This window comes from Phodopus roborovskii, unplaced genomic scaffold, assembly GCF_943737965.1.
Source record: "Phodopus roborovskii unplaced genomic scaffold, PHOROB, whole genome shotgun sequence".
NCBI classification, from domain to species: domain Eukaryota; kingdom Metazoa; phylum Chordata; class Mammalia; order Rodentia; family Cricetidae; genus Phodopus; species Phodopus roborovskii.
In genome coordinates, this window is record NW_026125397.1 from 4,776,421 (window position 1) to 4,800,233 (window position 23,813).

The 23,813-nt window shown below is 41.5% G+C and overlaps 1 pseudogene; it reads left to right on the forward strand.

Annotated features, from left to right (window-relative positions):
• The first annotated feature begins 2,726 nt into the window (after window positions 1-2,726).
• On the forward strand, window positions 2,727-22,642 carry LOC127214999 (inorganic pyrophosphatase-like; annotated as a pseudogene).
• Window positions 22,643-23,813: the final 1,171 nt, after the last annotated feature.

Consider the following 23,813-nt stretch of genomic DNA (forward strand, 5'->3'; position numbering starts at 1 on the left):
GTTAACAGAAACAGCCTTCACTTAGCTGGCGGCTGTTGCCTTTTAGCACAGTGCCCTAATCAACTGTGCTAATCAGACCCATGGTTCCTGAGAGACACAAAGGAAAAAACCCAGCAGCACTTGAAAAAGTATGTTTGTTTGTTTCCTGAGCAACTTTTAGGAGATTTGCATTCTAATTCTCTTCACAGTTAAAATCCTAGCAGTTCTGGAGACTTGGCTATTTATCAAAGATGCCTGCAAATTCGCAGGCCGATTTCACAGATTGAGTCTGAGCTGTATGTATGTCATGAAGTCTTGTAATGGATGGGTCATGGTTATTGAGGATGACAATATTAAGTCAGAAATACAGATGATAAATGTATTAAAAACAAAAATGCTTGGGTCTGTTTCACAAATGGATGGGCTGGACGTATCTGTGACTTCAATGCTTGAAGGAATTGTATGACATGAAGTTGGCTCTGACTTCTGTGCTCACAGTAAGGATACCTATAGGTCAGGGACATGACTCAGGAGTTTACCGCATGGTATGTCCATGTAGTGGGACATGACTCAGGAGTTTACTGCATGGTATGTCCATGTAGTGGGACATGACTCAGGAGTTTACCGCATGGTATGTCCATGTAGTGCCTGCTGCTCCAGTCAGCAGACTTCTCTAAGTACAAATAACTACATTATTAACCCCAAGCATGAAAACCAACTGCTCCATACCTAGAAGATGTGCAACTTGATGCTGATGGGACTCCCTTCCTCCTCATGACATGGACCCGGCCCTTAACTCACATCTGTTCAACATCACAGAAATACTAAATGTCATTTTGAGTCCTGTATTTGTGGCTTTGTGCAGACTTCATAGAAGTCCATGACAGGTAAAAAAAACTTTGAACAAGGGTCACGTGGTGAGCAGCGGCAGTTTCTAGGGGGACAGCCAGGATTCATAATTGATACACGGGCTGTTCTGTTAAAAGAGGGGTGTCCTCTCCGCTGAAAGAGGCTTCATTTTCCTTATTTTCACTCCTTACAATAACAAAGTGTTCTCAAAAACATTTACCCTGTTCTAGTGACTGTATAGGAGTGGAGCTGGGAAGGGCTAAACTGGGGTGCAGACAGAGGGTGAAGCATCAGATTATGAGAGACAAGAATGCTTGGACTGTCCAATGCCTGTCATGCAATGGACATGTTGCTTGCTATTATATTACCAAGCATCTTTTTTTGTGGGGGAGGGAGAACAGGGCCTCACTATACAGACATGGCTGGATTAGAAAATGCTATATAGACCAGGCTGGCCTTGAATGCATGAGATCTGCATACCCCTGCGTGACTGAAGGCCTGTGCTACTGCACCCAGTAGAATTTTTTTTTTTTAAGTTAGAGATATATGCTCAGTTAGTAAGGCTTTTGTAGCATCTATAGTTGCCTGGATTCAATACCCAGCACCACATAAACCACGCATGGTGATGGATGACTATTTTTCTAGCATTTGACGTGATAATCAGTCTCAAAACTAAATACATAAATGACCACTGGTCCTTGTATATGTCGAGTCCATCCTTACTAGTTTACTTGAGTTTCTCAGTTTATAAAATGAAAAATAAAATCTTCACGGTGTTGCTGTGAGGTTTAAGTGAGATGTCTGGATACTGACTTAACTTCTTTCCACCTCCATTCTTCTCACACTCCTTTCTGAACTTCCCCATCATAAATAAATAAGAACAAACAAATAAGAAACCAAATAGGCCTACCATGAAAATCAGACCACAGATCTGAGCTGTGGTCACAGTGCCCAGCCTGCCATTGTCCCTTCCTTGCCCTGTGTTTTCACTGGACAGGAGCTTTGGTTGTCCCAGGGCCTGTGTTCTGGATCTTTTTGCTCAGCAAAAACAGAATCAAAACAAGGAAGGTGACCACTAAGCAACCACATCATTGAGGAGCAGAAACTGCTGTAATTTCTACACAGGAGAGATTTTTTTTTTTTTTTTACCAATCACATTCTTATTTGTAGACATGGATGTCATTTAGTTAACCCTGTCTGTCTTAGGGTTTCTATTGCTGTGACAAAACACCATGACCAAGAAACAAGTTGGGGAGGAAAGGGTTTATTTGGCTTATACTTCTATGTTGCCGTTCATCATCAAAGGAAGTCGGGACAGGAACTCAAACAGGACAGGATCCTGGAGGCAGGAGCTGATGCAGAGGGTGTGGAGGGATGCTGCTCACTGGCTTGCTTCCCCTGTCCTCAGTCTGCTTTCTTATAGAACCCAGGGCCAGCGGGCCAGGGATGGCAGCTCGCACAATTGGATGGGCCCTCCCATCAATCACTTCATTAAGAAAACGCCTTACAGGTGGATCTTATGAAGACATCATCTCCACCTTGGTCTGCTCCTTTCAGATAATTCATTTGTGTGTTAACATAAGATTAGCCAGCACAACGGACCCCTTGTCAACTTGATACACAAATACATCACTATTAAGCCACACCTTTCTTATTCTCCACTAATAGTCTCATAGAAAATGTAAAAGACCTTTAAAAATCCCACAGTCTTACAAATTCAAACACATTAAAATTTCAGTACCTTTAAAATATACAATCTCTCATTCCGAGGCTCTTGTTCTGAGGCTCTGTGTCAGGGCTGTGTGTGTGGGGGCTGTGCAGAATCATCTTGAACACCATGAGCTTCAGCATCAAGAAATGTGCCTTTCCCCACTCAAGTAGTGTACTGTGCCTTCCTCATGAATAGGTTTTCCTCAAAAAATGAGAAAGGGCAGTATATTTCTCCATTTCATGATATTAAAATTTATGCAGACAAGAATGTACTCTGCAAGCTGGTTGAGGTTCCATGCTGGTCAAATGCAAAAATAGAGATTGCAACACGTGATCCTTTAAATCCAATTAAGGAAGACGTTAAAAAAAAAAAAAAAAGAAGGAAAACTCTGGTATGTTACTAATTTGTTCCCTTATACATCTGGAACTATGGTACCATCACTTAGACATGGGAAGATGCAGGATATAGTGACAAACACCCTGGCTGTTGTGCTAACAATGACCCAAAATATATTTGTGAAATTGGAAGCAAAGTGTGTAAGAGGTGATAATAGTCAGGGTGAAAGTTCTGGGTATATCGGCTATGAGTGATGAAGGCAAAACTGACTAGAGGAAAGTCATTGCCATTAATGTGGACAATTCAGGCACAGCCAACGGTGTGTCTGATGCTGAATGGCTGAAACCTGGCTACTTAGAAGCTCCCATTGACTGATTTAGAAGGTACCAGATTCCTGATGGAAAACCAGAAAATGAGGTTGTATTCAAATGCAGAATTTAAAGACAAGGATTTGGCAATTGACATTATAAGAAGCACTTGTGATTATCGAAAAGCATTAGTGACTAAGAAAACAGATGGAAAAGGAATCACTTCAATGAACACCAGTGTCAGAGAGCCCCTTCAAGGGTGGTCCTGATGCTACCAAAGCTATTATGGAAGCTTTGCCACCACCATGTGAATCCTCCTGCTCCCTGCCAGCAGATGTGGATAAATGGTTCCATCACCCCCCCCCCCAAAAAAAAAAAACCAAACCCTGGTGAGATCCTCTGCAATACAAGCTAAGACTGCTGCATCCTGTTCACCTAGAAGCATTAGATGCAAAAGTCTAGTAGCTTTTCACAGCTTTAAATTTCCATAACGTACCTAATGAAGCAGATTCTGCTGTGGCTGGTCTAATATGCTCAGAAGGTTAGGTACCCAGATATTTCTCCTCTCAACCAAGGTAGCTTTTATTACATGTTAGCTCTCAAAGCCATTGACACATGGAAACCATTTGTGCATAGATGAACACATATTAGACATATGTCTACTGTGTTAGGAAATAAAGTTATTTTGCTGAAAAATCCAATCTTTCTAAAAATCCAACCCCCCCCCCTTTTTGAGATGGGTTTTTCTGTAAAATAGTCCTACCTGTCCTGGAACTAGCTCTGTAGACCAGGCTGGCCTCGAACTCATAGAGATCCACCTGCCTCTGCCTCCTGAGTGCTGGGATTAAAGGCTTGCACCGCCACCACCTGACCAAAATCTCTTTTAAAAGTTCAAAGTCTTTCAGCGGTGGACTCCTGTAAAAATCAAGCTTAAACACCTTCTTCAAGACGGAAGAACTGGGCACAGCAAAACCAAACTCCAACAGTGTAAATACCCCAGTGTCTAATTACTGGAATTCACTCATTCTGGCCTCCTCCAAGGAGCTCTGGCCCCTGCAGCACTCAGTTTGTCTTCTAGGCTCTGGCTGGCTGCATTTCACTGCTTCTTCTGGTGGTGGTGGACATCCCATGGTACTGGCATCCCCAACATACTGGGGTTTGCACTGCAACTGAGCTTTACTTTCACCATAGCCTCTCATAGGCTCTCTCCATCTGGCCAAGACTCAACTTCTTCGCATGGTCGCTTTGGTCCCAGGCCTTTGACTGTCCCTGAACCTACACCCTCACCAGTAGACTCTTGGCCTCTCACAGCACCAACCTTCAGCTGCTCTCCATGACCCCTTCATGCCTTCAAAGCCAGTACTACCTGGGTGACTCTAACAATACCAAGCTCAACTGCCAGCACAAGGACAAACCTCGGCCCCCTCTGGAACATAGGTGTGTGTGCTGGCCTGAGTAAACATTTCTCAGATTTCACCTCAATGACGCTGGTCTCTTCTTAATCACCAGCTACCCAGCATCAATTGTCCCAGTAATGTAAGAGTTTCACTTCAGTGTTGCCAGTCTCTTGTTAATTGTGGCTGACTCCTCGGCACCGGCTCTCCAAACTGACAGTCTCAACTCAAAATAGTAAATGGTCCCAATAGTCTTTAAACTTCCCTCTGAAACTTCACAAGCCAGGCCTCCATCATCTACACTGTTCTCAACGTTCTTATCTTCAAACCTCCAACAAAACAGACCTCTGAGCTCTCTATGCTCAAGAGATTTTCTAGCCTAAAGTTCCAAAGTCCTTACACAATCCACTCCAAAACATGGTCAGGTCTGTTGTGGCAATACCCAGCAGTTCTGGTACCAACTTGTGTTAGTTCAGGTTTCTATTGCAGTGATGAAACACCATGACCAAAAAGCAAGTTGGGGAGGAAAGGGTTTTTTGGGTGTCTAGTTCCACATGGCTGTTCATCACTGAAGGAAGTCAGGACAGGACCTCACACAGGGCAAGGACCTGGAGGCAGGAGTTGATGCAGAGGCCGTGGAGGAGGACACTTCACCCTGGTTGGTTTGCTCAGTCTGTTTTCTTATAGAATCCAGGGCATGGCAGCACCTAAATGGGCAGGGCCCTCCCCCACAGTCAATGATTAAGAAAATGCCTTACAGCTGGATCTTATGGGAGGATTTTTCTCAATTAAGGTTCCTTCCTTTCAGCACTCTGTGTATCAAGTTGACATAGTCTAGCTAGCATACTGGCTCAAAAAAGCAAACACACACAAAGGGAAACAAAGAACTTCCTTTACGTGCACATGTATATGTAAACATATACTGGTTTTTTAAACATAGTTAATCCCTTACATGCACATGTGTAGGAAACCATACACTAGAGTTTTAAAAATAATAACATTGATTAATGAGAATAAAAATCTTAGGATTTTTATTGAATTTTTTTCTCTTTTGTTCTGCAATAGGGTCTCATATAGTCCCAGCTGGCCTTGAACTCCCAATTTAGAAGAGACTGGCGTTGAATGATGGGCCTCCTGTCTCTCTGCCTCCAGTGGGATTACAGATGTATCACACTATGGCCCAGTTTGCTGAACTTTCCAAGAACAAACCAGTCTATATCATTCATTAGGTCAGGAGTGATGAACAGTAAAGATGGGAAAATCACAGATAATTTGATTTCTGCTAGGATTGTATTATAAAACTGTAAGGCACAATGAAAATGTTTCCAAGTATTGTAATAAATTGTTCCAGCTATAATTTGATCATTCATTCTTTAATGTGCCTTCATCCCAGATAATATAGAAATAAAACAATCTTTAGAGCATTAAAAATTATATATATACATATACATACATACATACATACATATATAGTGCTAAGACTATGTCTCATGTAGTTCAGGCAAGCCTAGAAGTCCATACATAGCTGAGGATAACCCTGAACTGACTTTGCTTCCCAAGTACTGGGATTACAGGTATACACCAATACACCCTATTTATTATTTTCTTATTAACCCATCACCATCAATTCTATATCCCTCAAATCCAAATATAAGGACTAGAAGATTTTAAAAGATAAAATATTTAGTAGGAATGGAAAAGGACTATATCCATATATATTAGCTTTACATTACATTTTCATTGTATAAATGAATTACATATGGGATTGTATTATATATGGGATTGTGTAATGTAAGGACTTTTACCATACAAGTATATATTGTACTTCAGCATTTTCATTCGAAAAATACTAGAATCAAGTGGGAAGTGATGGAACTCGCAGGTAATCTAGTGCCCATGAGGTTCAGAAAGTGGGGTTGTGAGCTTGAGGCTAGCCTGAGTTGCATAGTGAGACTTTGTCTCAAAAAAAAAAACAAAACAACAAACAAACAAACAAACTCACAGAAAAAAGGTAGGAGAATCATTTTATGTTCCTCAAACTCACAGAAAAAAAGATAGGAGAATCATTTTATGTTCCTCTGTGTGTGTGTGTGTGTGTGTGTGTGTGTGTCGAGGCCAAGGCTCAACATGACTGCCATCCCTTAAGTGCTGTCTAACCCCCAGTTTTTGTTTGCTTGTTTTTTACTTTTGACACAGAGTACCTTATTGGCCTAGAACTCACAAGTACACTACTGGCTGGCCATTGAGCTCCAAAGATTTGCTTGTTCCTGTCTCTCTAGCGCTGGATTGCAAGCAGCTGCTAGCTCACCTAGCTTTTTTATACCGGTTCTGGAGGGGACTGAACTCAGATCCTCATGATTGCAAGGCAAATGCTTTCATACTTAGCTGTCACTCAAGCCTCAGACTATTTTCTGCAGAGTTACAAAAGGTTGAAATGTTAGGATTAAAAAGGGCCCAAGCTTTTCAAGTTTTCCAGCTTTTTCATTTTAGATTAAAAACCAACCAGACACCTGAGCTTGGAAGGAGCACATAGCCAACAGGAATTATAAAAAGAGCCAATAAAGGGAGCAGGATATTCCCAGGCTCTTTTGGAAAGCAATGATTTCATGTTTCTTATCTGGGGGCCGGTGGTGGGTTTGGAGTGGAGTCAGTGAGTGAACACTTTTGCACATGTATTTCTCCAAATCATTTGGCAGCTGGGAAATTTGTGTGTTATCAGAGGGAACTGTAGTGGCTGCTTTTATAGCAGCACAATACTGTGCTCTCTGTTGGGTGGGACACTCTGTCCAGATTTCCTTTGTACCAGATGGCCATCCCCCAAAGCCCAAGCTCCTGGGATCATTGGTATCCCAGATGTGCTCTCTCCTGAAGTTCAGCAGGCTGTGCTCTCCTAGCCAATGCAGCTATTAGATTCCTCAGAAACGTGGGGAGCCACACTCCTAGTGCATCTGATCATTTTTCATTTCTGATTTTGATCTGCAAAAGAAGAACCGTGTGGGAGTTTAAAATATTCAGATGTTAAGTAGGACCCCTGCTCTGTGGATAATGCAGTGATGAACACCAGACAGGATCTTACTCCTGGTCCCAGGGTTCACAGCTTAGCTTCTCCTTTCTTAATGCATCAAACTTGTCCTGAATCCAATTATGTTCTTTTCATTTGGTGAAATAATTCATTTTGTCTGTTGGTAAGTACAATGTACTTTGATACTAGCCAAAAAAAAAAAAAAAAAAAAAAAAAGTATTCACTTTAATGTGTTCCAGATTAGAGATGCTTATTAAGGCTGGTCTGCCTTATTTCCCAGTTGCATCAATTAAAATTACTAATTAGTTCAGTGCTTGTATCCGAGGACCATCATTCCATGCATGAACTTTTTTTTTTTTTTTTTTTTTTTTTTTTAAGGAATCAAAATTTAAAGAAAGAAAGAAAGAAAGAAAGAAAGAAAGGAAAGACTGATTTTGGGAATTAGTCTCTTATAAATGTTTTATGTGAGTTTATTAGGCAGTGCTGAATCTGTATTGTTTCTAGTCAGTCTGGGGTCTGCCTTGTAGACAGAGGTCATCAGAAGCCCTGCTTTATTGCATGACTATAACGGTGTCTGAAGAGCGACACACCTAGATGGAGAGGTAAACAGGCTTTCAGATGAGGTTTCCATATCTACTCATTATCATGCCCAGAAGAGAGCTCAAACCATTCTCAGCATCCATTATTCTCTAGGACAGTGGCTACTTTCTGAATTCATAAATCTACCCCATCTCTTATTCTCACAAGGGACAGTCCAGGTCTGTGTGGGCAGGAAGAGGGGTTTTCACTTTTCTGATGTTAATAGGGGAGATTGCAAGAGGATGATCTGCCCATCTGGAAGGCAATCTTTTCCCAGAGATGTGCTGAGAAATCTTTGTTAACCCCCCACCAAATATCACTAAGTTGGTGTAACAAAGAGGGACCTCATATTTGGGAAGGACATGGATACATGTTTATTGCTCCAAACTTTTGTGAGTATGTAGGTTATTTATGGAATATTGTTTTCCATAACAAGTTTGTTCTCATTTAAATGAGATTGCAAGCATTACACCCTCTGATAACCTATTGCTTGAGAGAAGAGAATATTTTGGTAGAAAGCTATTTCCATGGGGTCAGACAATGCGCTAAAAACTCAGACAACAAAGCTATGATAAGAGCCACTTTCCTTAAAAACTGCATACAAATATACTTTAATTTATGGGATAGGGTCAGGGACATTGAATTGCCAAACTGTAAAGCATCCACTCACATAACCTCTGTGTATTATTTGGGGCTGACACGGCTCTGGGACCAGGCTGGTAGAGAAACTGCTCGTAACATACTTAACAATGAATTCATTAAGTAATACTGTGGCAGCCTCTGTAATGATCTTAGTGGATGCCTTGTTGTCCAAATGTAAATAACAAAAGTTTGCCTGATGACTTCCATCCACATCCATGACCACACAGGCATTAACAGCCTTCTGAGTTGTGAATGGAGACTGAACTCAACATGCAGGAAACCCTCTTTTAATTCAATACGTAGGGTAAAGCTATTTTAGATAGTGTTGGCAATATACCTCAGCAAACCATCCCTTGATGAATTTTTATAATTGTTTATCTCAGGATGTTGATAGAAATAACAAATGAAGAAGATGCAGTTCTAGGTAAAGAAATTACTTCATATTAAGTAAGATGTGCTAGAATGGAATTATATGTCTCCTCCTCCTTCTCCTGAGTCTGTCCTAGAACTCGCTGTGTAGAGATCCATCTGCTTCTGCCTTCTGAGTGCTGGGATTTAAGGTGTGCTCCACTAACACCCAGCCCTTCTTCCTTTTTTAAGACACAAGATTTCACTGCAGTCTTGGCTTCCCTGAAATTTGTAGTAATCCTTCTGCCTCTGCATGTAGAGAGCTAAGGTTATATAGATAATACCATTACACCCAGCTGGTAACTGTTTTTCTTTTCTTCTTTTGAACTTCATTCTTCTAGTTTCTGGAATCCCTCTTCCCATGACTGGTTTTATTTTGGAACAAACCTGTCATTATGACAATCACTTCACATTCAAAAATCTGCACAGGGGCTAAGGAGATGGCTCTGTCAGCAAAAGGCTGGCTGTGGAAGCATGAGAAATTGAGCTTGCATCCTTGATGTCCACTTAAAAAGCCAAGTGTCCTGGCGTCAGGAAGCAGAGACAGGGGCATCCTTGGAACTCATTGGCCAGCCAGTGTTGCTACATTGATGAAATCCAGGTTCGTTGAGAGACCCAGCATCAAAAAATAAAGTGGAATGATATTGAGAAAGCTATCTAATGTCAGCCTCTGACACACACACACACACACACACACACACACACACACACACACACACACACATAAACACCTCACATACATACAGCTCTCAAACATGCAAGTATTTAAAGATGTACATAGAAAAATCAGATAATACTGAGGGTCATCATATGCATGTGGACCCAAACCAACACAGTGCATGTGATCTCAGAGTAAATGTTGCCCAGACCCTCATGGGGAAACACATTCATTGACTAAAAATAATCTAAGGCTGGAGAGATGGCTCATTGGTTAAGAGCACTGGCTGCTCTTTCACAGGACACAGGAATCCACATAATGGCACATGACTGTAACACCAGTCCCAAGAGATCCAGTGTCTTCTGGTCTCCTCAGGCACCAGGCACACACACAGGCGAACACCTATAAAATAATATAGTAACTTTAATAAAGAAATAACCTAGCTCATTAAATGAAACACTTGATCTTGTTCTTCATTTAAGTACACACACACACACACACACACACACACACACACACACACACACACCTCTGAGGTTTTTATGCTGTTCCGTTATTTTAAAGCAATCCCTCGTTTTTTATTTGTTTTGATCTTTCATCTTGCTCTTCACTGCTCTCATCCCCCTTTCTTTGCTATGCTGGCTTCATTTGCTTCACAGTTATTCTGAACTCCTACACTTCAGGAAGTTCTACAGGGACCTTGATCTTAGCCCTGGAGGCCACTTGAAAGTTTATGTAACACATCCCTTAGTCTTAGCAGAGTCATGTGAGGAAGACGCTATCTTGTTTTTTATGGCTCAAGAGAACATTCCAGAGCCTAAACCTGAACCTCCTTGTGCTATTTTGACGGTCTGACTCTGTTTACCCTCATGTTTCAGGCCTATCCTGTTTTGTGTTAGACTCTGTGAGAGCCAAGCATTTCTCACTAAGAAGTTCTCTAAAATCAGGGCATGATGGTACACAACTTTAATCCTAGCAGATTCTGGGAGGCAGAAGCAGGCAGATCTCTGAGTCTGAGGCAAGCAGTCTTTCATGGCTACCTAAACCCTCAGTCCTATATTTATGGATTTTTATTTTTCTCCTTTAAGCAAATAATTAGTTAATATTTTGTTTAAATTTAGAATTTTTAGTGTAAATGATAGGGGTGTTTATAGGACAGGGGAGCTATATATAAATTATACATACATACATGCATACATATATATAAAAAAAACCCTGGGTTTTGTTTCTCTGTTCTTTCTTTTTATTGACATTTTTCCTTACCCCTTATTGGGTGAATTTCTAGTTTTGTGTTTTTCCAGAAAATTTCTGGCTAAAATAACTTTTTTTTTAAAAAAATCAGAAACTCCATAATACCAGTAAGTCAACAATGCCAATTTCCTTTGACATTAGTGAGATTATGAACAATTTTAGGGATGTTTTGGGTCATTAGCTCCAACGTCCGTTGTTTTCTCCACCTCATCTTCCCATCTTCATTTTGGGAAAGCTGGCTGAAAGTGGTGACAGCATACACAAGGGTGGCATTGGAGTTCATGTGCCCCCCGGGAGTTGCGGCCTTTAGAACAGTAGCCGAAGGTAACCTTGTCTGGAACGCTCCGTTAGACAGCGTTTCCCCTGCATGTGGCTTTACTTTGGGAAAGAATCCATGGGAAAATTAGCCAACACAAGTAATGAGCAAAGCCCATGGGCACTGAAAGGAAATCATCACAGTGGAACATTGACACTCTTAGTCTCATTTTTCCTGAGGACACAGAATGAACTGAGGGGTAAGTACCACACAGCCTTATTTTCCTACAAGCCCAAAGAAAGTTAGAATTAAACACGGGGGTGATGCACCTGCGTGCAGGGTCCCCAACAGGTACTGCTGGGAGAAGTGTGAGCTTATCATCTCAACCACACATCGATTATTTCTTTATAATGCTGCTTTACATTGTAGCTTTTCCAATGATGGCTTTCGTCTCTCCACTCCTTTCCAAGTTTCAACAGACTGGATCTTTAGTTTTGTTTGTTTGTTTAATTTGTTGAGATAGCGGCTCATTTAAGTCAAGCTGACCTGGTTTGTTCTGATCCTATCTCTACCCCAGGAATGACAGAATTGTAGGTGTGTAACATTCTGCATGTTTTCTCTGATACCTATGGATTCATGTATGCTAGACAGGCACTCTACCAAACTCAGCTAACTCCCCGGCCCAGGATTTCTGTTCTGTTTGCAATAAAATATGAAAGGCGGCTAGGTAAGTCAGTCCCAGAAGAGAAGAAGAGAAACAGGCTCACGAATACAGATAATAGATAATTTTTAAATTAGAACGATAGTACACATTATTTAATTGTGTGCATGTGAGGAGATGTGTGTACACATATACAAAGGCCAGAGATTAATTTTGCATAGCCAGCTCTCTCTTTCTACCTTTACGTGGGTTCTGGGAATCATACTCAGGTTTCTAGGATTCCACTGTAAGTACCTTTATCCGCAGAGCCATCTCTGTTCCTTCTTTGTTTGTATAATTGTGGTGAGAGGGCCTGGTGGTACATGGTTGTAACCCAGCACTTGGGATATGGAGGCAGGAAGATCAGGAGTTCAAGGGCTCATAATGAGTTTGAGATCAGTCTTGGCTACAAAGGAATCCATCTTAACAGAAAAAGAATTTGAGAAACTTGGAAATAAAATAAAAACATTCAAATAATCTCAATAAGTACCGATTCATATATTCATTCATTTTCAAGATACTTTATGATTTCTTTTGTTAAACATGGTATGGATAATACTTCTCCATACTAATGAAACCACCTCACAGCCAAGTGTAATGGTCCATAACTGTAATCTCAATGTATAAGAGGCTGAGGCAGGTAGACATGGAGTTTCCAGAAGGCCAGCCTGGGTTACATAGCGACATGGTGTCTCAAAACAAACAAGAGCCAGGAGTGGTAATGTTGGCCCTTAATGCCAGCACTCAGGAGTCAGAGGCATTCCAATCTCTGTGGTGTTCCAGGCCAGCCTGGTCTAGAGTGAGTTCCAGGACAGCCAGGGTTACACATGAGAGACCCTGCCTCAAAACAAAACAAACTAACAAATGACAATTCGTAAGGGACATGTGAATTCTTACATATCACATTTACTCACTCATTTTCTTTTTTTAAATCAAGTATTAGGTTAAATTGTTTTCAGTAATCTGTTGTTGCTGTTATTTGCTCTATTGTTTATTTATTTTTATAAGGTGCTGGCCTCGAGCCCTCGATCCTCCTCCCTCAGCATTCTGAGTACTGGGATTACAGGTGTACCATTTAACCAACTAGGTTTATAAATTATTCTCTTAGATTCATGAATTATTTATTAGGACGCATTACCCAAATTGAGATACATAAGGAACATCTTAAAGCTCTGAAAATAATATAATGGCTTTCAAAAAAGTCTTAAAAATTAATGTTAAACAGTCTGTGAGAATATTTGCTTTTGTTAAACCTGCATTGAAATGTGGCTATTTTAAAAATTAGATCTGCATGTTATCTAGATATCATTTTCTTTCCAAATATAGACAGCCTAATTAAATATTGTTATCACTAGCCCATGTCTTCACATGGGAAAGGAGGATAAGTGTGTAATATTTGAAACCTCTGGCTTTTCTGTGTATTATCTGCTGGTTTGGGGGAGATTGTGGCGATGAATCTTTGAACCGATTTTTGGTGTGCATCAGCGGTCTTTGAGGCAGATTTTCCGTAGTATCAAGAGCTGAAGCCTGACTCATCTCCAGGAGAATTACTTAAATTGCTGTGCTGAGAGCTCTGGTCCTCCAGTTTTTCAAAGCATCTAATTATTGCAAGGTCAAAGCCTGTTAATCACCACCCAGATGTTCATCATGCTCATGTCTTAAACAGATTTTTTTTTTTTTTGCATATACATATTTCAATGTTTTTAACTGAGGGCACCAAGCATTGCAAAATGAAGGGCCTTGAGCTAGGAAAGAAATTCCAAAGATTTACTGAAACTACATTCTTTGTTTACCTATTGTGTGCGTGCCACAGCGAGCGTGTGTGGAGGTCAGAAGACATTTCTCTTCTCTCCACCATATGGAGGAATTGAACTCAGGTCTTCAGGCTTGGCAGCAAGTGCCTTGACCTGTTGAGCCATTTTGCAGGACCCACAGATTTTAATTTTTTTTTTCTTTTCTTTTTTAAACCTAATTTTCCACTCCTGAACTTGAGACCTCATTCTTGCTATTGTCCACAGAGAACAAATCTCCACTCTGTAGGTGCCAGAACATACATAGAAACCAAGTGGAAATAACTGTGGATGAATATGTGTGTTTATACATGCATGGACATTTTCCTGAAAGAATCCACCAGAAACCAGCTATAGTGATTAGTAAGACATGTTCTCTTCCTTATATGTGCAGGTTATTTGATGGGAGCTACTGTTCCCCTTGAAAATCATTTTAGTATAAAACTGCATCACTTCCACGAATGTTCCAAAGAGATTCATCCATTTCCTATAAGAACTAAGCAGTTGTAAGAAGTCTTGATGGAATGGAGACTTTCGTGCAGTTACACAATGAAGGCAGCAAGACAGAATGACTTTAGCAGATGTTAAGTGGGAGCCCGCCCTGATTTATCTTCCTTTGTGTCCTGGGACACTACAATCCGCCTTGCAGCATTGGGAAGGGAAAGGCAGGTTTGCAGAACAAGGTGAGGTGACCCCCTAACACAGCAGATGGGAGACAAGGTGCCACCGACCCCCCTTGTATCTCTCTTCCGCAACCCCCACTGTGTGTAACAATGACCAGCAAACGACTTATTTGCACCCCACTACAAACAGCACTTTAGAACTCTTGAAGGACCTTGAGGGATGCTGAAAATAAGGTAGTGTAAACCTCCTGTGTGTCTGGTTATGCAGGAGCGACTTCTGGTTTTGAGCGGAAGCCGCTCGCTCGTGAGATATGCGCACAAGTCAAACAGACGCTTATCATCTACGCTTTATTTGTTTGCTTATTTGGGCTTTTTGAGACAAGGCTCTTTGCCCCCGCTGATCCCCAAACTCTTGAAGCAACCGTAATCTTCCGGGCTCGATAGCTCAGTTCGATAGATGGATGCAACCACGCCCAGTATATCATTCATCCATTCATCGACTATTATAATCTATGCTAAAACACTGGGGCCGGTTTCTGAATAATTCAAGATGCAGTGTGTCTGCTGTGCAGTGCTAACAGCCTGGCAATATCTAAATGACAAATAATAAGCAATACACTGCTTTTTTTGTTTTTCAAAAGGCACATAATTTTTGCTTACTCTCCCCTACTGTTTTTATCTCTATGCCCTAGAAATGAAGACCTGCCTTTAATAGTTTTTAAACATAGCTTTGTGGGGAGAAAAAGTGTTCTGTTTTATCATCACTATTTTCTCCAAAGAAATTGGTCATTAAAACAATCTATTTTGCACCAGTTAGGAAGAAAGCAAATATTGTTTCTAACAAGAGTGAACATGTCAGGCTTGGTGGCACACGTTTGTAACCCCAGTATGTGAGAGGTGAAGGTAGGTGTGGGTGAAAAGGTCGAAGCTATCTTCCAGCCTGGACTGCCAGAGACCTATGTGTTTTAAAAAACAAAACAAACAAACAAAAAAATAGCCTAGGCTTGTTCAATCCTCATAAACTGCAAAATAATACTAATAATGATAACAATAATAACAGTGACTCACTCAAAGAAACAAGAAAAGAAGGGATGGGGAAGGAAACCCTGCTTTTGGAGGGGGAAAAAAAGGAGGAAGCAGGAATGAAAAGGAAAAAAAGGAAGAAATAAATGCATCGGTAATAATTTAATCATCGTGGAGACAGTATCGCTATGAAAGGAATCTGTTAAGCATAGCGAACAAGCGTGCTCTTCTTCCTTGGCTTTCCATGCAGTTTTGCAGCCACAGATTGCTTTTCAAGGTTTTCTAGAGGTGCCCTTCACCTTTCTAGTCTTACTCAGCTTCACATTCCCTCACCCATTCTTCAGATAGTTTCCAGGCAGGTTGGGAAACTCAGCCCAGACGTGGGATGGGTAATGAAGGCTGACTCTGGAGGGGTGCCATTGAGCTAGGGAGAGGCATGCAAAACAGAACAAGTTAGAAAATGCTGGGGAGCATTCCTGCCATTTCTAGGATGCTTTCTTCCGGGCAGGGCTTGTCTGCGGGGTGGTTATAAACCTTTGACTGTTTTCTAGAATTTTAACAGATTTGCTCCTAACAGCATCTGCCTGGTCTTTGTTGTTTCCTAGGAGGGATGGCCCTGGAGCTGTTTCCTCTGCTGTCTTGCCCATACCACCTCCTGGTAGAAGGTGTGTGTGTGTGTGTGTGTGTGTGTGTGTGTGTCTGTCGGCCAGAAAGCCACATCAAGTGTCATTCCTTAGGGGCTGCCTGTCTTGTGTTGTTTGTTTTTAAGTGTCATTTATTATTTTTAACTATGTGTCTGTGTCGGGGTATGTGCTCACCAGTGCAGTGCTCACAGAGGCTGGACTCCTAGGATCCCTGGGATCTGGAATTAGAGGCATTTGGGACCCATGGGTACTGGGAGTTGAACCAGGCCCTCTGCTACAACAGCATGTACTTTGAAAAGCGCTGAGCCATCTTTCAAGTCTGTACCTTGTATTTTTTTAATTTATTTTGGGACAAGGTCTCTCATTGGCCTAGAGCTCACCAAGTAGGCTAGGCTGACTGGCTCATTGAAAGTCAGGGATCTGCCTGTCTCTATTTCTAGCCCTGGAATTCTAAAGGTGTGTCACCATAGCTGGCTTTTGTGGGTTCTAGGGACTAAACTCAGGTCTTCATACTTGCAGCACAAGCATTTTGTCCGCTTTGCTATCTCAGGCTCCTCAGTAAGGTTTTAAAAGTTAACTTGTCCCAGATCCCTCTGCCTCTCAAAATGGGACAAATGAGTGTGTACATTTGTTCTGAGGATGAACAGAGAAAATGAAAGAATCAATGTGCCTGGCTCTTTGTGAAAGTCTTTAAAAGACATCAGCCAGGGGGCCGAGAATGTAACTCGGTTGATAGAGCGCTTGCACAAAGCCCTGGATGCTACCTTCACTACCATATAACGTGACTTCCTAGAAAAGGACATCATCTTGCTGCAGTGAACATTCACCCCTTGCTTTGAAACAGGAAGGTAGCATCATTCATTCTTCAGTGGCAGCCTCTGAACCGCAAATATCTGGAATGAATAGTTCATCTTTGTCCAGAGTCTAGATCCACAGTTATGTTCAACAAAGATGGGATTTCTAAAGCTAGACCCAAGCAAAAAGAATGAGAGAACACAAAACCAATTCTTATAAGGATAAGAATTCAGGATAGGTCCTCTCCAGATAAACCAAAAGGAAATGCAGGCAAAAAGTCAAAATAAGGCTGCAGGTGATCTGCCAGAACACCTAAATGAAATACCTGGAAGTCATGGAAAATAGCCTGCAAGGGGAAGAAATTCCTTTTGGGCTGTCCACAGACTCACACTGTTTTTCGTAACCTCTCAGAAGCAAGTACTAAAGTGGTCCAACCGGGATCAGTCCCTGCACCTCCTAAACTTGAAATTCAGTACACAGTGACTCCCTGCACTCCTCCATGTGTTGTAAAATGTTTTCCATTCCCTCCACTCTCCCCTACTTATTTCTTCATGAGCTTAATGACCTACCCACTGAATACCAAGGAGATGTTGGATAAAGAACCCTTGTGGAGAAAGATGACTAACTTGGCTAACTGCTAACCCTGTTTCGAAATGAAAAGTTTACATCCCTGTTACTCAAAACTTTGTAAGAGAGATATCCATAACATATCTACTTATGCAGAAAAATCTCACTCTGTGTTTTTCAGGTATTGCCTTTAACAAATACAAGAAAGGAAATCTAAAACAAACAAACAAACAAATAAACACTGGCAGGCTCCTCTATGATCAACTCTGCCAGAACATCTGGGAGTCACTGTGAAAAATTAACTCAACATTCTAGACTCTTGGGATGGCCAGATTATGAGCCAGTTTTGCAGAAGCAATTTTTATGCAAGCCAAGGCATATCAGAAATATTTTAGATCCACAGACCATCAGTACTGTACAGTTAGACTACTACAGGAGAAAAGCAGCAAATATTTAGTTCCATTTATAACAGGAAGGAAAAAAAAAAACAGTCACCCATTTGTTGACAATGCATTTGGCAAGCCAGATTGTACGGCTATACTCTGAATGGAAGAATAAACATCAGGCTTTTCTTTTCTACAAGAAAACTAAGCATGATAAATTATAGCATATAGCAATTAGGAGAACCACATTGGCTTTGACCCTGACGCAGCTCCCCTGTAAGGAAGCAGAAAAAATTTCACCTACGACAGCTTCCCATAAAACTGAGACCCATACTTTTACAAACACCCTTTGTTAACTGTCTTTTTGGAAGAAAGCTCATAAAGAAAAGTACTAAGGAGTGCAGTATTGTTTGCAATGAGAGATATTTAAAATAGTTTTCTTCTTGTGGGCTGAGAAGTAGACGCCTGTTTCTGGTTCCACACAGGACTGGGACTCATTCCTTGTAGTATGCTTTTGTAGAACAGAGACTCACCGTCTTCACTCTTGGCTGCTAGCCCACACCAGTGAATAAACATTACTCAAGCCACGTTATTTCCTTTTGGCAGACATTGGTCAAAACCAGATGAGGTGCCTACAACTACACCAATATTTTAAGCCTACTATTCCTTTTAGATGGGACCCTAGCATGGTTGTCCACCCTTGCTGAAGCCAGAATCTTATCAGTTAGAAAGAAATGTGCAAAGGAAATCTTGATGTGAGGTTTCTTGATATATGTATGTATGTATAAAGAACTTATTGAATTATACTTAAACTTCTGCAAAGAGTTTTGAAGGGTTTTGTTGTTTTTTCAGACACATAATATGCTGTTGTCATAGAAAACAATACAGAAGATGATCTGGCAAGATGTGTTATTGTGTGTAGTAGGAGAATAAGGCCCAACAGTTTTTGGTTATTGATTTTTTTTTTTTTTTTTTTTTTTTTTTTTGCAAAGAAGAAGAAAAAACAAACAGAATTTCAGTGTCAGAGACAAACAGCAGGTCATGCACAGCCCTACCCCAAAGGAGGGGAATCTCTCCTGTTATTTATGGAGGCATCAGCTACTCCAAATTAACCCCACCCTGTAACATTCATTGCCATAAATTCAGAAGGCTTGGGACACCAAAAGAAACAAAAACACATGTGCTAAACCACATCTTGGTGTAACTGGTATGCCCTCCAATTCCAAGAACTCAAGTTGAATGTAATTTTGGTTCCCAAGTTTATTCATCTTTATTTTGCTTTTGTGCTACGATCACACACTGGAGCCTTGAATGACTTTGAACTCCTAGTAATCCTCCTGTCTCAGCCTCCCAAGTGTTGCATCACTATGCCTGGTTCTGATCCTCATTTTAATGCTGTAGGGACTAATCATTCATTCATTCATTCATTCATTCAGCAAACACTGAAAGATGTCTACCATGTACCCCTTTTAAGTACTCAGTGCTTATAACATCACAAAGAAAACAAATGAGACGTTGTTATTTCAGGAGATAATTGCTGCCATGGATAAACGATAAGCAGGGCAAGGAAAGGAAGTTCCCATTTCAATAGGAGGAAAGATGGGCTAACAGGTGACAGTGGAGCCCATACCTGGAGATGAGTGCTGTGTGCGTATGAGAGTAAGAAAGTTCTAGGCTCAGGACTTAGCACATGCAATGCATGTGAAGTAGGCTTTTTACTTTCACTGCCTTATTTGCAGAGTTTAGTCAATAAACAGCAATGTTTATTTTTCAAGCTAGCCTGGGACTCACTTTACACCCATGCTGGCCTCAACACACTTATGCTAGTCCCCTTTTCTTGGAATGAATCGTAGACATAAGCCACCATGCCTGGCTTTTAACAGTGCAGTTCTTTGACCCACAGTTCCCACCTCCCTGCATCCCCCAGCCTCCCTGTCGTCACAATTCTGTAGGAGAAAGATTCTCAACCTTCCTAATGCTGTGACACTTTAGAACAGTTCCTCAGTTGTGGTGACCCCCAACCATAAAATTATTTTTGCTGTTATGTCAGAACTGTAATTTTGCTACTGCTGTGAATCAAAATGTAAATATCTGTGTTTTCTAATGGTCTTAGGTGACCCCTGTGAAAGGGTCACTGCTGCAGACATGTCTGATGGTCTGAACATGGAGGACAGTAACATTGCCAATCACAGAAATTACAATTTAAGTCTGCCCTTAATCCCAGCTCTTAATTTTGCCATCCTTTCCAGTGAAGAGAGTAAGGCTGGGATTAAGTCCCATGCCTTGATGTGTGCATATAGTTAAGGGTAGGGCAGATTAAATTTCAACCAGGTACATATAATTCTAAAGCCCGTGTCCCAGTTGTATGTATTTTTTACCCAGCGTGCTCTAGTGCTCTGAGACAAATTTATGGAGCTTCTCCTACCCACTGTACTGTGTGACCAACACCACAAACCTCCCATCCACCAGAGTTTCCAGTGTTGTCCCGCCATTCCTTTCAGAGTCGTTCCCCCATCTATTGATTAGGAAGACTCAACTAAATCACCCATCAGATACTTTCTAGACATGAATACTGTGATTCTCTGAGATCGTTAACCTGAATGCACTTTGAGTCCCACCAAATCAATGATCCAGTCGATAAACACACATTGATTGCCGTCTCTCTGAGTCGGGCACAGTCTACAAACACTGTGCCACAAGAAAATTTCACTTAAGGATTTAATCAAGTGCTTTGGAGTCAAATCCACAGCGGTTTGGTTGAGACACCCTGGTCTCCTGTTGACTCTTAAGCGGAAACACAAATGCCTGCATGTCTGGGCAGGAAATTTAAGGAGGTGAAGTAGAATGGATGTGTAGATTTGGCTTAGTGCCAAAAACACATTTTAAATACCGCGAAAACCCTCTGTTATGACTGAAACTTACACATGCAGATGTGGGATATGCAATCATTGATTCCGGTGATACTTCTGAAAACAGTATGTAAGAAGCTAAGTTATCTCAGAGAATCAAAACCCGCCGCCCCATGGGCGCTTTAATCAACGGCCTCAGGGAATAATTTCATGAGAGGATTGTCCCTATGCCCACACTTGTCCATGCACTCTACTCATGTCCCATCAGTTACCCACAGTGATGGATTACTGAACAACTGAGTTAATTTGAGTATGCACACCCAAGTCTTGAGAAACTAAAGTCCGTTCTCGGATGACAGCTTGAAATACATACCACAGACTTGGTCTCTGGGGACAGACTTGTAGTTCCGAGGAAGAGCACAGGTCAGTATTTCCCACTGGAAACAAAACAAAAAATAGTGCTGTGAGGCTCAACAGATACTAATAATGATAATAGTATACTAATAAAAGACATGGATTCTAGCTCTCAATTGATAGATGCTGTCATATGTATCTTTAGTCCTGTTTCCTTAATCATAAAGTAGAAAGGTAGTGAGGAAAGGCCCATTCTGTCTCCCTAAGTCCAAGCCTAAAACTCTATTTATTGGTGTCCAATACAGTCACATTTGATTTGGGGTGGGGGTGAAACTCAGGAGTAGAGAGAGCTCTCGCCTGGCTTGTGTGAAGCCCTGTATTGGATCCTCGACACTGCCCTCCACCCGTTTTCTTTTCTTAACAGAAATCCAAGCTGGATGTCTTGACCTTATTAGTCCTGAGTTGCAAAAAGGGCTGGGTGGTAAACTGCTATCAATTTACATTCATGGGGGCCAAGTTGAAAAATACTGAAACCAATAAGAATGCAAATGGAATAAAATCACAGAAGGAGGAAGATTTGTCCAGTTGTTTGACATCACTAATCCCCTGATCAGACTCCTGCTGTCCCTATCCAAATGCAATGTCTAGTCCAGTGGAGGTTGCTAAGACAAATGCACAGATTCTGGGGATGTTTGCTGCAGTGACAAAGTATGGGGACAGTCATACCCTGCTGCTGTATGTGACAAGAAGGCTTAATTGCCCGAGACAGAGGCATGAGAAACCCAATCAGCTTAAGTGAAGTCCCAGTACTAAGTGCCAAAGTGCTGTGACCCAGTGGCCCAGAGCTACAGTGAGTGTTCCCTCTACATAACTGTACCTGGGCACAAGAAGAGAGTCCTCATGTGTTCCCAGGCCTACCATACAAGGTGAGTTCACAAAGACCTGTGACTCCAGCAGCCAAAGGCTGGGAACCACTTTGACCCTAGGTGACCATCCTCCTGGCCACTGACTCCCAAAGGGACTCCCATCTTTCATTTACTGTCATTCATGGTCCCGGCAAATCCTTCCAGCTGCCTTCCACACCCATGCTATCCTTTCTGTCTTCACAGTCCCCTGTCTTCACAGTCTCATCAGATCTTCTCCGGGGTTACCGTAACTACATCAGCTCAGCTCCTGTATTTTCTACGTCTGGTCTTTCACAGACTGACAGGGATCCAGAATTCCCACAGCATGCAGAACACGCTGATATTTAAAACCTTCAACCTAGTGCCTAATCCTTTCCCTGGAGTCTTCAGTTCCCATATGGGTTTTCTCCCAATGACTGCCCAAACACACCTGGTCCGGTTAGACTCTCACACTTCTGTGTGTGCTGCCCCACCTACCGTGGGCAGCACAACTACAGATGGCCGCCTCACCGCTCCAACTCTTGCCAGGAGTTTGAAGTCTATTCAGGGCTACTTCCTCCTTGACCTCCTGATCACCAACTTTTCCCACTTTGTTACTTCCACCTTCAAACGCTGACAAAACTTAAAAGCTGTGCAATACACTCCCCCACTATCCATTTCACAGCTCTTGATCATGCACCTTGAGGTGGAAGAAAAAATTACTTTTCTGGCTAATTAGATAAGCATTTGAGAATCTCTGTCATAGATTAAGGAGAAATAATGATTTTAGCACAAACTGCTTAAGTGATTTATGGAAAGTTGCGTGGAAATCATTATGAATAAGTCAACAATAAATTTGGGACAAATTCAAACAATCTTACCTAGCTTTTCTCATATCAACATCATGAGTGATTTATAACATCTCTCTCTCTCTCTCTCTCTCACACACACACACACACACACACGCGCGCGCACAAACACACACACATACACACACGCGTGCACACACACACACACACACACACACACACAAGTTGTTTTAGACCAATGTTCTTCAAATTAAGATAAAGAGGAATACAGAAAAATAAACACATGACTTCCCTTCCAGCATTCTCTCCACCACTGAACTTTCTGTTGACTCGAGGCATTTTACAAAATTGACCTTTTGTCTCTCCAGTCGGTAATCTATTAATGATTTATTTCCAGGTTTACTTCCTAGAGTCTTTTGAAGAATTTTAGATGCTGACATCTCCTGAAATATTATATTCTGATGTCCTTTATCTTCTAATGTATAAATACCAAAGTGATACATGTAGGTTTCAAAACTATAGTATTAAATATTAAAAAAAAAAAAAAAAAAAAAAAAAACTTGCCCTGCCTGAACTACAGGGCCAGTTCAAGGCCAGTGTAATCATTTTAGCAAGAATCTGTCCTACAACAAAATGTGTAGTTTAGAGAGGGGATGTTTGGTCTAGCTCAGTGGTGTAGCACATGCTTACTGTGTGTGAAGCCCTGAGTTCAGTTCCCACAGTTCCCAGTGACAAAGAGAAAGAGAGAGGGAGGGAGAGGGGTGGGGGGAGACAGAAAGTCTGGAATCTAGCTCAGCTGGTGGAGTGTCTACCTAGCATACTAGCGTACATGAAGTTTCTCGTTTGGTCCCTAGCACCGTTTGGTCCCTAGCACCGCATAAACAGTGGCAGGCATCTGCAGTTGCAGCACTTGAGAAGAGGATCAGGAGTTCAAGGTCAGCTTGAACTATATAAAAACTAATTAACTAGCTGACCAGATAAACAAATCACAGCAGACAT